General features: G+C 34.3%; 1 long non-coding RNA gene across 1 annotated transcript; it reads right to left on the bottom strand.

The window, feature by feature from the left end:
• Positions 1–525: 525 nt before the first annotated feature.
• Positions 526–3,059, bottom strand: LOC138895016 (uncharacterized). The gene is made up of 3 exons (XR_011409214.1): positions 2,747–3,059; positions 1,841–1,992; positions 526–999 (listed from the first exon to the last, which is right to left on the bottom strand). It is a non-coding gene; the product is annotated as an uncharacterized lncRNA (long non-coding RNA).
• Positions 3,060–13,145: the final 10,086 nt, after the last annotated feature.

The raw sequence follows: 13,145 nt of genomic DNA, 5'->3' as shown, positions 1-13,145 counted from the left end.
TGTTATACTTGCTGCACTTTTTGTGCAGGAATTGAGACAGGTACTATAGTTGGACCTATCGGCGCGCACCCACGTTATCTAGAGACTTGGTGGTGAGCTACCTTTCTGAGCCGTTCTGCAGCAACTAGTGCATCTTCTTTAAATTTTATTTTGTCTATTTTATTTCAGACAGTATTTAGAATTTTTGTATAATCTACTAGATGCTCATACACTTGTGACACTAGGGCATGGCACACGCTAGTAGAATTTTGGATTTAATTATTTTTCTTGATTATTTTAATTTATTAGATCTTTTCATATTGTCTTAATTCTTGCAAGTAAGAAGAATTTAATTACTCGATTAATTTTTAAAGAGTTAAATATGTGTTTAAATCACTAGTTGATTTGTCTTGCTGTAATGTTGGGCGCCATCACGACCTATAGATAAAATTTTGTCGTGACAGTATAACGACAAGGGTATATTTGGACTCATAATATAACGAATGATATATTTAAACTGTTTTCGAAAGTACATGGGTATATTTGGAACTTTTCGATAAAATCAATAACACAAAACAATTACAAGAAAAAATTATTTGACAGATATGACTGGATCAAGGGTGATGGGAGCAAGAGAAGGTTCTTGAACAATGGCATTTAAATTATCCACTTTCCCTCCCAATTTAGCCTCAAGAAAAGCCACAACAATCCCTCCAACAGCCTTTCTCATAAGGTCCTTTGGTCCCTTCCCACTCTTTGAAATCAAACTCGCAATTGCAGCAATTTCGTCATCTAACATATCAGTATGTCCATAATTTTTAGCCAGAAAATAACAGCAAGGTGGTTTGCACTCGTTAAAAAACTCCGAATGGTTGACACCGTTTGGTGCGAAGGGTGGGAAGATACACACACGTTGGTTTGACAAGCCGGCGCCGATCACCGCCACAGGTATCGTCTGATCGAAATTGCGAGGAATATATTGAAGAATTTTTGGAGCAGATCGGTTGGACGGAGAAAAACCTGCAAGTAAAGTAACGTAAATTTAGCTCATGTAAATATATATAACCCGGGGTCAAGGTTGGGTGAGTCAATTTGGGCATAACCGAGTTAGCCTATATCTAGACGCTTTGACCAATTTGGGCAGCCAATTTAGAACAAATTAATCAATGAAAATTTATCAAAACCAAAAGAATATATAGTACTTTTTTTTAATTAAAATTTGCCGGATAAAGGTCTGGCTGTGTAGTATTTCAAAAAAGCGCATCGAGGGGCTACCTTACTTACCTCAAGAAAAAATATAACAAGGTGATACCATCACCCCAAAAAACAGGATAGGAGGTTCATTTGTTACTATAATTTATATGACATAATTTGAATAAAAAAGAAAAATTTCTGAAATTCATGCTATTAAGCATGTCATATTATATGTATGACTATGAGATATTTAACACGTATCTATAAAAGTTTTTCATTAATGGTAAACGAGAAATTCAAATTTAAATTACTTGCAAATATAAAAATGTGTAATCATTTCTTTTTAAATGGATTAATTATAAGAAAGTATATAGTTACATAAAATGAAACCGAGCGAGTCTATTTTTTGGGTTTAGTTTATATCATGATAAATAAAAGAATAAGCTTGTGTTAATTTAATTTTGAAATGAAATAAATAATAAAAGAGCAAGGAAACAAATTGAAAATGATTTTGAGTTGGACGGTTGAGTTATAATCTAGGATTTTGACCCATTTTAACCTGCCAATCTAGACTTGAACGAGTTATGACCCAACACGTACGCCTATTGATTCAATACATTTACTCGCCCAAATTTAGCTCAATTCGTCCATTTGACATCCTAATTACCTGCAACTGGATCAATTCCTAGAAGTGCTTGAAATTTGATACTGGAGAGGTTGCCATGTCCTAAAGCTAGTGAAAAATGCTATTTTACCACCTCTGCTGTGGCCGGAGACGGCGAGCTTGAGTAGATCCGGCAGTACGGATTCGAGGGAAAACTGCAAACGGAATGCAAAATATTCTTAGTCTGAGCACGTTGAAATTATAAAGTTTTGCATCAAAGTGGTGGATTAAGTTAAACTTATACGCAACCAAATAAGTTATTCACAATCACGGGTGAACTTCATATATACATACATATATAGGAAATATTATTGTATTCAATTTCAGATTAATCTTGAAAATAATCCAAGTAGTACGTACAGGGGCGATTTATAAGTTTAAATATGGGGCACGTGAACTCATGATCTCTCCGTAAAATTAAATATTTATGTACATATTTTTAAAAATTGGTATAATATTAACTGTTGGCACAAGTGATTTATGAAGGTTGAATGGTGCACTTGATTGATGGTTGAGTTATTTGGCGAGAGGTGTAGGGATCAATTCCTACTAGATACATTTTTGTTTCCTTTTTTGTTCGTAATGGACCATGTACTAGAAATTCTAGATCCACCTCTGAGTACGTACAAAATGCATCTATATCTAGAGTTCATTTGACCAATATATACTTAAGACAATTAGTTGTGCAAGTTCAATTAAACCGTTTTTTTTTTACTCGATATAACTATATATAATAGATATGAAAAAATAACGGTTTCGTCATATATACATTCATATATAGGATAATTTATCCACATAGTCTGAATTCTGAATTCAGACTCTATCCAACAGACTAACAACTATAAACACAAATGAGTGGGTGGGGTTTGGGGTGGGGGGGGGGGGAGTAGGTATAATAAAAATTAGTACCTGAGGAGCAACAATTATATAGCCGTGGGAAGAAATATGTTGAAGGAGAGATTTGTATCAGATAGGCTTTAGCAAGAAGCCATGTAAAAAGAGTAAAACTGGATAAGTTCCTGGTATGATTGGTGAAACAACTAACAATGGAGTTGGGGGTGAAAGATTATCATTATTTAATGATCCCTTTTTCACCTTTGTTATTTTCACAGCCAAATCTCCTAATCTAAAAACAGATAATGATCCATTATAATGTGATAGCGGTTTCTCATGAACCTTTTCCATCTTTCGCTTTCTTTCTTTCTTTCTCTCTCTCTTATTTTCTATACGTAGATTTTTTGCATGCAGCAAACAACGTTCTGTTCTGTTATTTATAATTGCAATCGTACGCAAGGGCGGAGCTAGAAACCGGATTAATACAGATTCGGCCGAACCCAGTAAATTTTACTCAAACAATGTATTTATATTAAAACTTTATTAAATATGTACAAATCTTAAACCTAAAACCTAATTATTACCTCTTAAAATCGTTGTTCTAATATTTGATAGGATCGAAAAATCAGGTGTCATGCGGAAGCTAATAAAGCAAACCTTGAACGACGATAAATCAGACAGCAAAAGGAAATATACCAAAAGAGACACAAACATTTAACGTGATTCGGTTAATTGATCTACGTCCACGGATGGAGATGAGCAATCCATTATATAAAAGAGAATACAAAATTGTTGGGATTTTAAGCTTGTGTAGCTTAAAGAGGGTGAATGAGAAATGGAGGAAAAATAAAATATTTGAGTTTCTCTTGGCAAAGGGACATTGTCCCATATCGTAGGAAGAAAAGGCTTTTGATGGGTATATATATAATTGCTCTTCTTCTAGCTCTTAAAGAGTTAAGAAAAAGGCAAGCCTCGCACCATCGTCATCGTCGCTCGCTCGGCTTCGGCTTCGGTCAAAGATTGATTGATTAATCTTTTTGGACAAAATTCCTTTCAATTATTTAATTAATTAAATAAATAATTAACGAAAAATTCAATCCGGAATAACCCATGACTCGCGACCCGGTTCGGTCAGGCCCGTTTTCTTTCCCGAATTATTTTAAATACATTTTCCCGCAATATTTCAAACAACCCTGTTCCAACAGCCATGGCTGTTTCTGAAAGGTTGCAAACCTTTTCAGAAACAATGCCAACAACTCTATAAATAGAGTTTGAATTCCAGAATCTTTTCTTACGAAATTTTCTGAGCTTCTTCTTCTTCTTCTTCTTCTGCACAAAAATTTCAGTGTGTTTTACAGCCTTCGAGTGGCTCACTGTTCACCGGCGTTTTGGTACCAACACTCCGGTGAGTTAAACAGTTCTATCCTGGGAGGATATATTCCAGCACCTCGGGTACTTGAGGGGAATAATTTCCTTAAGGACACACTATGTATTTAGTGGCTCGATTTATTCCTACACTATTTTTTCCAGAATTTATTTCGTTAAACAAGTATTACTAACTTTCTGTTTTATTTTTTTAAAAATTTTAATTATTTATTACAGCAGTACAGAATTATAACATTCTTAAGGAAATTAATTTTTTATATTTTGTATTTTATTTGTGGAGATTAAAACCTGTGTGGTTTTCTACTCCTTCTGAATTTTACTATTCTGATTTGAAGATATAAAAACTTCATCAGAGTATTGAAATTCGTAAAACGATTTGAAAAACATAAAAACTTCATCATTTTTCTGTGAAACAGTATATAAAAATTTTGGTTTTATTTATTATACATACTGTTTTTGTTAATAACAGTATTGTTTACTGTTCTGATTTTGCCATTAATTGAACTCTTCTGTTGTTTACAGTGAGAAATGGCAATTGATAATGGAAATTTTTCTGCGACTATTGCGGCAACGACGATAGCCTCGTCAAGCCGGACTGTTGTTCCACCGGCAGAGAAACCGGAAAAATTTTACGGAGCCAACTTCAAAGGATGGCAGCGAAGGGTGTTCTTCTGGCTTACCACACTTGGTATGCAGAAATTCACTAGTGAAGAACCTCCAGTGCTTCCTGCGTACATGCCGGACAACGAGAAATTTATGATTGTTGAGGCGTGGAAGCAGGCAGATTTTCTTTGCAAAGGCTATATCTTAAGAGCTTTAGAGGATGACTTGTACAATGTGTACAGTGCGATGAATACTTCGAAAGAATTATGGGATGAACTTGAGAAGAAGTACAAGACTGAAGATGCATGCTTGAAGAAGTTCGTGGTTGCCAAGTTTCTAGACTATAAAATGATAGACAGTAAAACTGTTGGAACCCAAGTTCAGGAGCTTCAACTTATTTTTTATGACCTTATTGTTGAAGGTATGGTCGTGAATGAAGCATTTCAAGTGGTTGCAATGATTGAAAAATTGCCTCCTTCGTGGAGAGATTTCAAGAACTATCTTAAGCACAAGCGCAAAGAAATGAAGTTGGAAGATCTTGTGATTCGTCTCAAGATTGAAGAAGACAACAAAACAGCCGAGAAGAAGTCTCGTGGAAATTCAACGATCATGGAAGATAATATCGTTGAGGAGACTGCTCCAAAAAGTAAGAAGAGAAAGAGGTCTTCTGGACAGACTAAGGAGCAGAACAAAAAGAAATTCAAGGGCAGTTGCTACAATTGTGGAAAAATCGGTCACAAAGCCCCTGATTGTCGTCTCCCGAAAAAGTATAAGAAGAAGGGACAGGCCAACATAGTGGAGAAGAATGATGACATTGATGATCTGTGTGCAATGCTTTCGGAATACAACCTAGTTGGAAATCCGAAGGAGTGGTGGATTGACTCTGGAACCACTCGACATGTTTGTGTTGTCAAGGAAGCATTTGCAACTTACTCTACTGTTGGTCCCGAAGAAGAGCTTTCCATGGGAAATACTGCAACAGCCAGGATTGAAGGTTATGGGAAGATATTCCTGAAGATGACTTCAGGCAAGGTGTTAACGCTTAACAACGTTCTTCATGTTCCTACTATTAGGAAGAATTTAGTTTCTACTTCTTTGCTTGTTAAGAATGGATTCAAATGTGTATTTATTTCTGATAAAGTTGTTGTAAGCAAGAATAAAATGTATGTTGGAAAGGGCTACCTCACAGAGGGCCTCTTCAAACTAAATGTAATGGTTATTGACAGTATGAATAAAATTGCAGCTTCTTTTTATTTATTGGAGTCAAATGATTTATGGCATATTCGTTTAGGACATGTCAATTACAAAATCTTGCGGAAGTTAATTAATTTAGAAGTATTGCCTAAATTCGAGTGTAATAAATCAAAATGTCAAATATGTGTTGAGTCTAAGTTTGTAAAACATCCTTATAAGTCTATTGAAAGAAATTCAAATCCTTTAGACTTAATTCATACTGACATTTGTGATATGAAGTCGACACCATCTCGAGATGGGAAAAAGTATTTTATTACTTTTATTGACGACTGCACTCGATATTGTTATGTTTATTTGTTTAATAGTAAGGATGAAGCAATTGAAGCATTTAAGCAATACAAGAATGAAGTGGAGAATCAATTGAATAAAAAGATCAAAATGATTAGAAGTGATAGGGGTGGAGAATATGAATTTTCATTTGCAGAAATATGTTCAGAATATGGAATTATCCATCAAACTACTGCACCTTACACACCTCAATCCAATGGAATTGCGGAAAGGAAAAATCGGACATTAAAGAAAATGATGAATTCTTTATTAATAAGTTCCGGATTACCGCAGAGTTTGTGGGGCGAAGTTATCCTTACAGCTAACTGAATACTCAACAGAGTACCCCATAGCAAAATGCAATCTATTCCATATGAAAAATGGAAAGGAAGAAAACCCAACTTGAAATATTTCAAAGTGTGGGGGTGTCTAGCAAAGGTACAAGTTCCTTTACCTAAAAGGGTTAAAATCGAACCAAAAACTGTTGATTGCGTTTTCATTGGATATGCTACAAACAGTAAAGCATGTCGGTTTTTGTTTCATAAATCTGATAATCCCGAAATTCACATTAATACGGTAATGGAATCAGATAATGCTGAATTCTTTGAAAGCATCTATCTGTATAAAACTGAATATGAGTCGTTAAGTGAAAGACCTAAACGACCTCGGGAAAAACCAAAGAAAAATACTCCAAGTATAGAAAATCCAAGGCGTAGCAAACGTCAAAAAACATCTACTTCCTTTGGACAAGATTTTGTGACATTCTTGCTTGAAAATGAGCCTCAAACTTTTAAAGCAGCTATGTCATCTTTTGATTCAGCGTTTTGGAAAGAGGAAGTCAATAGTGAGATTCAATCAATTTTGGATAACCATACATGGAAATCGGTAGATCTTCCTCCGGGAAATAAGCCTTTAGGTTCGAAATGGATCTTTAAACGGAAAGTGAAAGCTGATGGCACTATTGACAAATATAAGGCAAGACTTGTTGTCAAAGGTTATAGACAAAAGGAAGGCCTTGATTACTTAAACACTTACTCGCCAATAACGAGGATAACATCTATTAGGTAGTGGCAATAGCAGTCGTGTATGGTCTTGAAATCCATCAAATGGATGTTAAAACAGCTTTCTTAAATGGAGAATTAGAGGAAGAGATTTACATAGAACAACCTGAGGGTTTTATGGTAACTGGTAAAGAAACGAAAGTGTGCAAACTTGTTAAGTCGCTTTATGGACTTAAACAAGCACCCAAATAATGGCATGCCAAATTTGACCAAACAATGTTGGCAAGTGGGTTTAAAATCAACGAGTGCGACAAATGTGTTTACATTAAAAATACTCCAGGTCATGAAGTCATTGTTTGTTTATATGTTGATGACATGTTGATAATGAGCAAAAATATGGTAGATATAAATGCTACTAAGCGTATGTTGGTTAGCAAATTCGATATGAAAGACTTAGGAGTTGCTGATGTGATCTTAGGAATCAGAATTCACAAGACTCCACAAGGTATAGCATTATCACAGTCTCACTACATTGAAAAAGTACTTGACAAGTTCAAGTATTTGGATTTTAAAATTGCCAAGACTCCAATTGACGTGAGTTATGTACTTCAAAAGAATGAAGGTGAAAGTGACTCACAACTGGATTATGCAAGAGTATTGGGAAGTTTGATATATATCATAAATTGTACACGACCAGATATAGCATGTGTTATTAGTAAACTGAGTCAGTTTACAAGTAATCCCAATCACATACATTGAATGGCAATGAAACGAGTTTTGGGGTATCTCAAACATACCCAAAATTATGCTTTGCATTATAACAAATATCCCTCCGTGATCGAGGGATATAGTGATGCAAATTGGATCACTGGATCATCTGAAGTTAAATCCACGAGTGGATATGTTTTCACAATTGGGGGTGGAGCAGTGTCTTGGAAATCATCCAAACAAACGTGCATCGCCCGTTCTACAATAGAATCTGAATTCATAGCTTCAGATAAGGCCGGTGAAGAAGCCGAATGGCTCCGAAATTTCTTGGAAGATATTTCATTTTGGCCCAAACCTTTGACACCTATTTGTATACATTGTGATAGTCAAGCGGCAATAGGCAGGGCAGGGAGAGTTATGTATAACGGAAAATCTCGTCATATACGACGGAGACACAATACCGTTAGACAACTACTCTCTAGTGGTGTTATCACAATTGACTATATAAAGTCAAGAGATAACGTGTCGGATCCACTTACAAAAGGCCTATCTAGAGAGGCAGTTGAAAGATCATTAAAGGGAATAGGGTTAAGGTCTAGGACAAGTCATCATGATAACGGTGACTCTATCTAGCAGACTGGAGATCCCACGAGCTAGGTTCAAAGAGATCAAACAAAGTTATGAATGACGGTTCAACATTGTCAAATAACTCAACCCATTCTCGTGATGAAGACAATGTTCAGAAATCGAGGTAAAGCATTAAGGCTTTTTGATGAGTCAACAAAGCTTAAAGTTTTTTAATGATTTGCTAAGTCTGGAAGGATATGACCAGATAGTGTATCTATAGGATTACACGTTTAGAAATCACCTATATGAGTGTGAAGTGTAAGCCGCTTCAAGAGGAATGAAAGTAAAGACCCATTCTCTAAGCACTCATGAAACCAGGCGGTGTTCATGGCTGAAACGAACACAACCGTGAGAACCATAAATGGTTAAGGATTGATTGTGTGACTTATGTTGTCTAGGTATATAACAAAGCTTGACGGTTCAAAGATATCAAATCTACCGATTGACCGAGTATATCCGATATAAGTTCACTACGGAAAGTTCAAAGGGAAACCTACTTATCCAGATACAATTAATTCTTGCATGTAAAACACACACGCGTCCATGCATTCCTTTATTTTATAGCCATTCACATTCATGTGGGGGATTGTTGGGATTTTAAGCTTGTGTAGCTTAAAGAGGGTGAATGAAAAATTGAGAGAAAATGAAATATTTGAGTTTCCCTTGGCAAAGGGACATTGTCCCATATCGGAGGAAGAAAAGGCTTTTGATGGGTATATATATAATTGCTCTTCTTCTAGCTCTTAAAGAGTTAAGAAGAAGGCAAGCCTCGCGCCATCGTCGTCCTCGCTCGCTCGGCTCGGCTCGGCTTCGGCTTCGGATTCGGATTTGGATTTGGTCAAAGATCGATTGATTGATTAATCTTTTTGGCCAAAATTTCTTTCAATTATTTAATTAATTAATTAAATAATTAACGAAAAATTCAATCCGGAATAACCCATGACCCGCGATCCAGTTCGGTCAGGCCCATTTTCTTTCCCGAATTATTTTAAATATATTTTCCCGTAATATTTCAAACAACCTTGTTCCAACAGCCATGGCTGTTTCTAAAAGGTTGCAAACCTTTTGAGAAACAATGCCAGCAACTCTATAAATAGAGTTTGAATCCCAGAATCTTTTCTTACGAAATTTTCTGAGCTTCTTCTTCTTCTTCTTCTGCACAAAAATTCCAGTGTGTTTTACAGCCTTCGAGTGGCTCGCTGTTCACCGGCGTTTTGGTACCAACACTCCGGTGAGTTAAATAGTTCTATCCTGGGAGGATATATTCCAGCACATCGGGTACTTGAGGGGAATAATTTCTTTAAGGACACACTGTGTATTCAGTGGGCTCGATTTATTCCTACACTATTTTTTTCAGAATTTATTTCGTTAAACAAGTATTACTAACTTTCTGTTTTATTTTTTCAGAAAGTTTAATTGTTTATTACAGCAGTACAGAATTATAACAAAAATATCGAGAGAACAACCTCACGAAGAGGCAAATACAAGTGACACATTAACACTTGTCCCGTAAAGCTCTCTCGCTAAACAAAGCTCTCAAACCACATATGGCTACATTGTGGATGTTACTGAATGAGAAAGAAGGATCCTTAACTTATAAAAGTCAAAAATCTTTTCCTCCAAGAAAAATGACTAACCAATATAGAAAAATTATATTTTTTTTTTCATAAAAGGAAAAATTAATTATGGTAAATATGTTGTCCTTCAAAAAATAAAAATAAAAATCAAATATAATAAGAAAATAATATTTAGAACCCATAAAATAAAAAACGTGACTAAACTGGTACGTGACTTTCTTCAATTCATGAAGCTACACGGAAAATGCTCGTTCACAGCTTCATCATTATAATGATGATTTTTGGGACTTGAATTGATTGCGTAATGCGAGAAGTCGAAAGATGTTTCAAAAATAATTAAAAAAAAATAGACAAGAATGTTATGTTAGTACAATAAAGACCGTAAAATAAAAATAAGTATAGAGAAAAACTGATATATTATTCAAACATCAAACTTATGTATATAATGAACTGGATTCTCCTCTATTTATAGAAGAAAGTAAGTTGTTGCAAGCTGCTGCTGTGTAAGTTGCTTGTAAACTGATGTGTAAGCTGCTACTCTAAGCTGTTGTGTAAGCTGCTACTGTACCATATATAGATAATCTTCTATCATGAGTAATATTTATTCATAACGGAGTATCGAAAGGATAAGTTTCTTCAAGAAGTTTATTTCCAATAGAGTACTAAATAGATAATGTTAAAGATATCATATTATTTTGAGTAATTCATTAATGCTAAAATTGAGATGTTAAAGGAAAGTAATTTTTAAATATATTTTTATGGGACAGACTAAAACGAAAAAAATTATGATATAAAATAATATAGATGGAGCCTCACTTCAAGATGTATTTTTTTTCTTGTGAATACAATAACAAATTCAGTGTTATTTCATAAATGGAATATGAGAAGAATATTATATTTTTTTGTTTGTAATAATATTAAAAAATAAAGTAAATTTCAAACAATATTAGAGCAAAATACTTTGAATTCGGAAAAACATTTGACATCTAGCTCGAACAAATGGATGAACTCAATTTGTGTCCCACAGGCCACAAACAACTTCTTTATAATAATAGCTCTCTTATATATATATATATATATATCCTTTTGTCCTTTTGGTCAAAGACAAAATACAAAAGACAAATTCAGTCAAGTGCATGAATATGGGAGCAATGACAAAAGTGAAATATAATCAATTGACACGTGAAAAATGGAGTTGGGAATTCGTAGTTTGCATTTGTTTCTCGATACAATATCACTTTATTATAATGGTCAAATTTTTTCAGGAACTAACTTTTTATATTATATTATAATTATATATATATTCTATAACAATATTCTATTCTAATAATCAAAATATATTATAACAAACAAAAATATTATAGAAATATTTAACCGTATTTTATTCTTTAGGTCAGTATTGTCATGCTTTAAAGAAAATTAACTTGACTGATGGCTCATCATATTTCATTCGTTCAATTTGAGGGAAGAATGAAAAGCCAGCATGCTATCATTGTTATTGATTTTCCATTACGGCAAATTCGGCCAAGCCCTTTATTTTCTTGGGAAATTCATTCAAGTTCAAATAAATGCGCTGAAGTTGTATTTTCGTTTGCATTTTTTGTAATCATTCAATTTTTATAAATAAACTTTAAACAATGAAATCACTTAAAATTTAATTACAAGTAAAGCTGGTATATTCTAGAAGAATTAACCCGAATAACAGCCCATCTAACTGTTTAAACTAAAAATAGCCGATGAATGTATAATATATGTATAATTTATGAATTATATGTGTATAATTATCTATAATCGATGTATAATCTATGTATATAACTAAAAAAATTAAATAATAAATATGATCGAATATTTGTGTAAAGATCAATATTCTCTCGGGGAATAGAAAAAAGATTACCCAAGGCATAATAGGTCTTTTCATGGGCTAGTTTTATTGAATGGCAAACCTAAGTAGATATGGGATAGGGAGTTTTCCAATTAAAGTGACATTGTTCGAAATGGAATTATTAATTTAATTCAGAGCCGCCACTTGGAATAATTTATGATGTCCCAAGTCACCGGTTTATTTTAAAATCCCGAATCGAGGAAATTTGACTCTGTTTAAAGTTTGTGAAAACCAGAAGACCGGGTAAGGAATTCTGTTAACCTGGGAGAAGGTGTTAGGCATTCCCGAATTTTGTGATTTTAGCGCGGTCGCTTTTATCATACCTGGCTTAATTGATTTGTTTAATTACGTATTTTTAGAACATATGTGTATTGTACTTTTTACCGCTTTTAATTGTGGCGTTTATGGATTTGATCTTTGAAACGGATCACATGTGTGTAAATCCGCTTTATTTGGGGCGTTAAAATCATGTCACGCGTATGTGTACACAATCAATCACGCTTTATTATTTGAGATTGTTTTGGCCAAAGTTGCGCGAACGCGTACTTTGTATTTATGAAAATCATAATCATGTCACGCGAACGTGTACACAATCACGATAATAGATTAAAACGTACCTAAAGCAACTACGAATATTCATTTGGGAAATCACAATCGTGTCACGCGAACGTGTACATAATCATGATAATTTGATTAAATGCACGCCTAAAAGCATTTCTAGGAATATTCAAAGAATTATTATCTAAAGTTCTATGATTAAGTGAAAGGAATCTATTCTTATGGTATTGATTGACAAATGTTTAAATCATAAACTTGAGCATATAAATGCTATTGAATGATAACACATAGTTAAGACTTGACCGGGGCAATTCGTAAAGGAAAACATGTGATATTTGATTCAAGAAATAGAAAAAAAAAATTAATGAGTTCGAAAAGTAAGGTGAAGCAGCTGGTTGGGCTTTAATTTTAAGGAATTCAATTAGCGGATCAGTTATATTAGTTGGCTAATATTCAAATAATAACGCTATGGGTTGCATAATTAGAGTCATATGCTGAGATTTCAAACATGCCCAAAATGTGAGGTACACATGGGCTAGAATAAGGCTTGAGGCGTTCCCCACCTTGGCCTGCTCATGCGATGGTGCCAAATCTCTAAATGGGCTCCATGT

Source organism: Nicotiana tomentosiformis, chromosome 6 (genome assembly GCF_000390325.3).
Source record: "Nicotiana tomentosiformis chromosome 6, ASM39032v3, whole genome shotgun sequence".
NCBI lineage: Eukaryota > Viridiplantae > Streptophyta > Magnoliopsida > Solanales > Solanaceae > Nicotiana > Nicotiana tomentosiformis.
The sequence above is the reverse complement of the archived record's forward strand: the minus strand, read 5'-3'. Positions and strand labels throughout refer to the sequence as shown.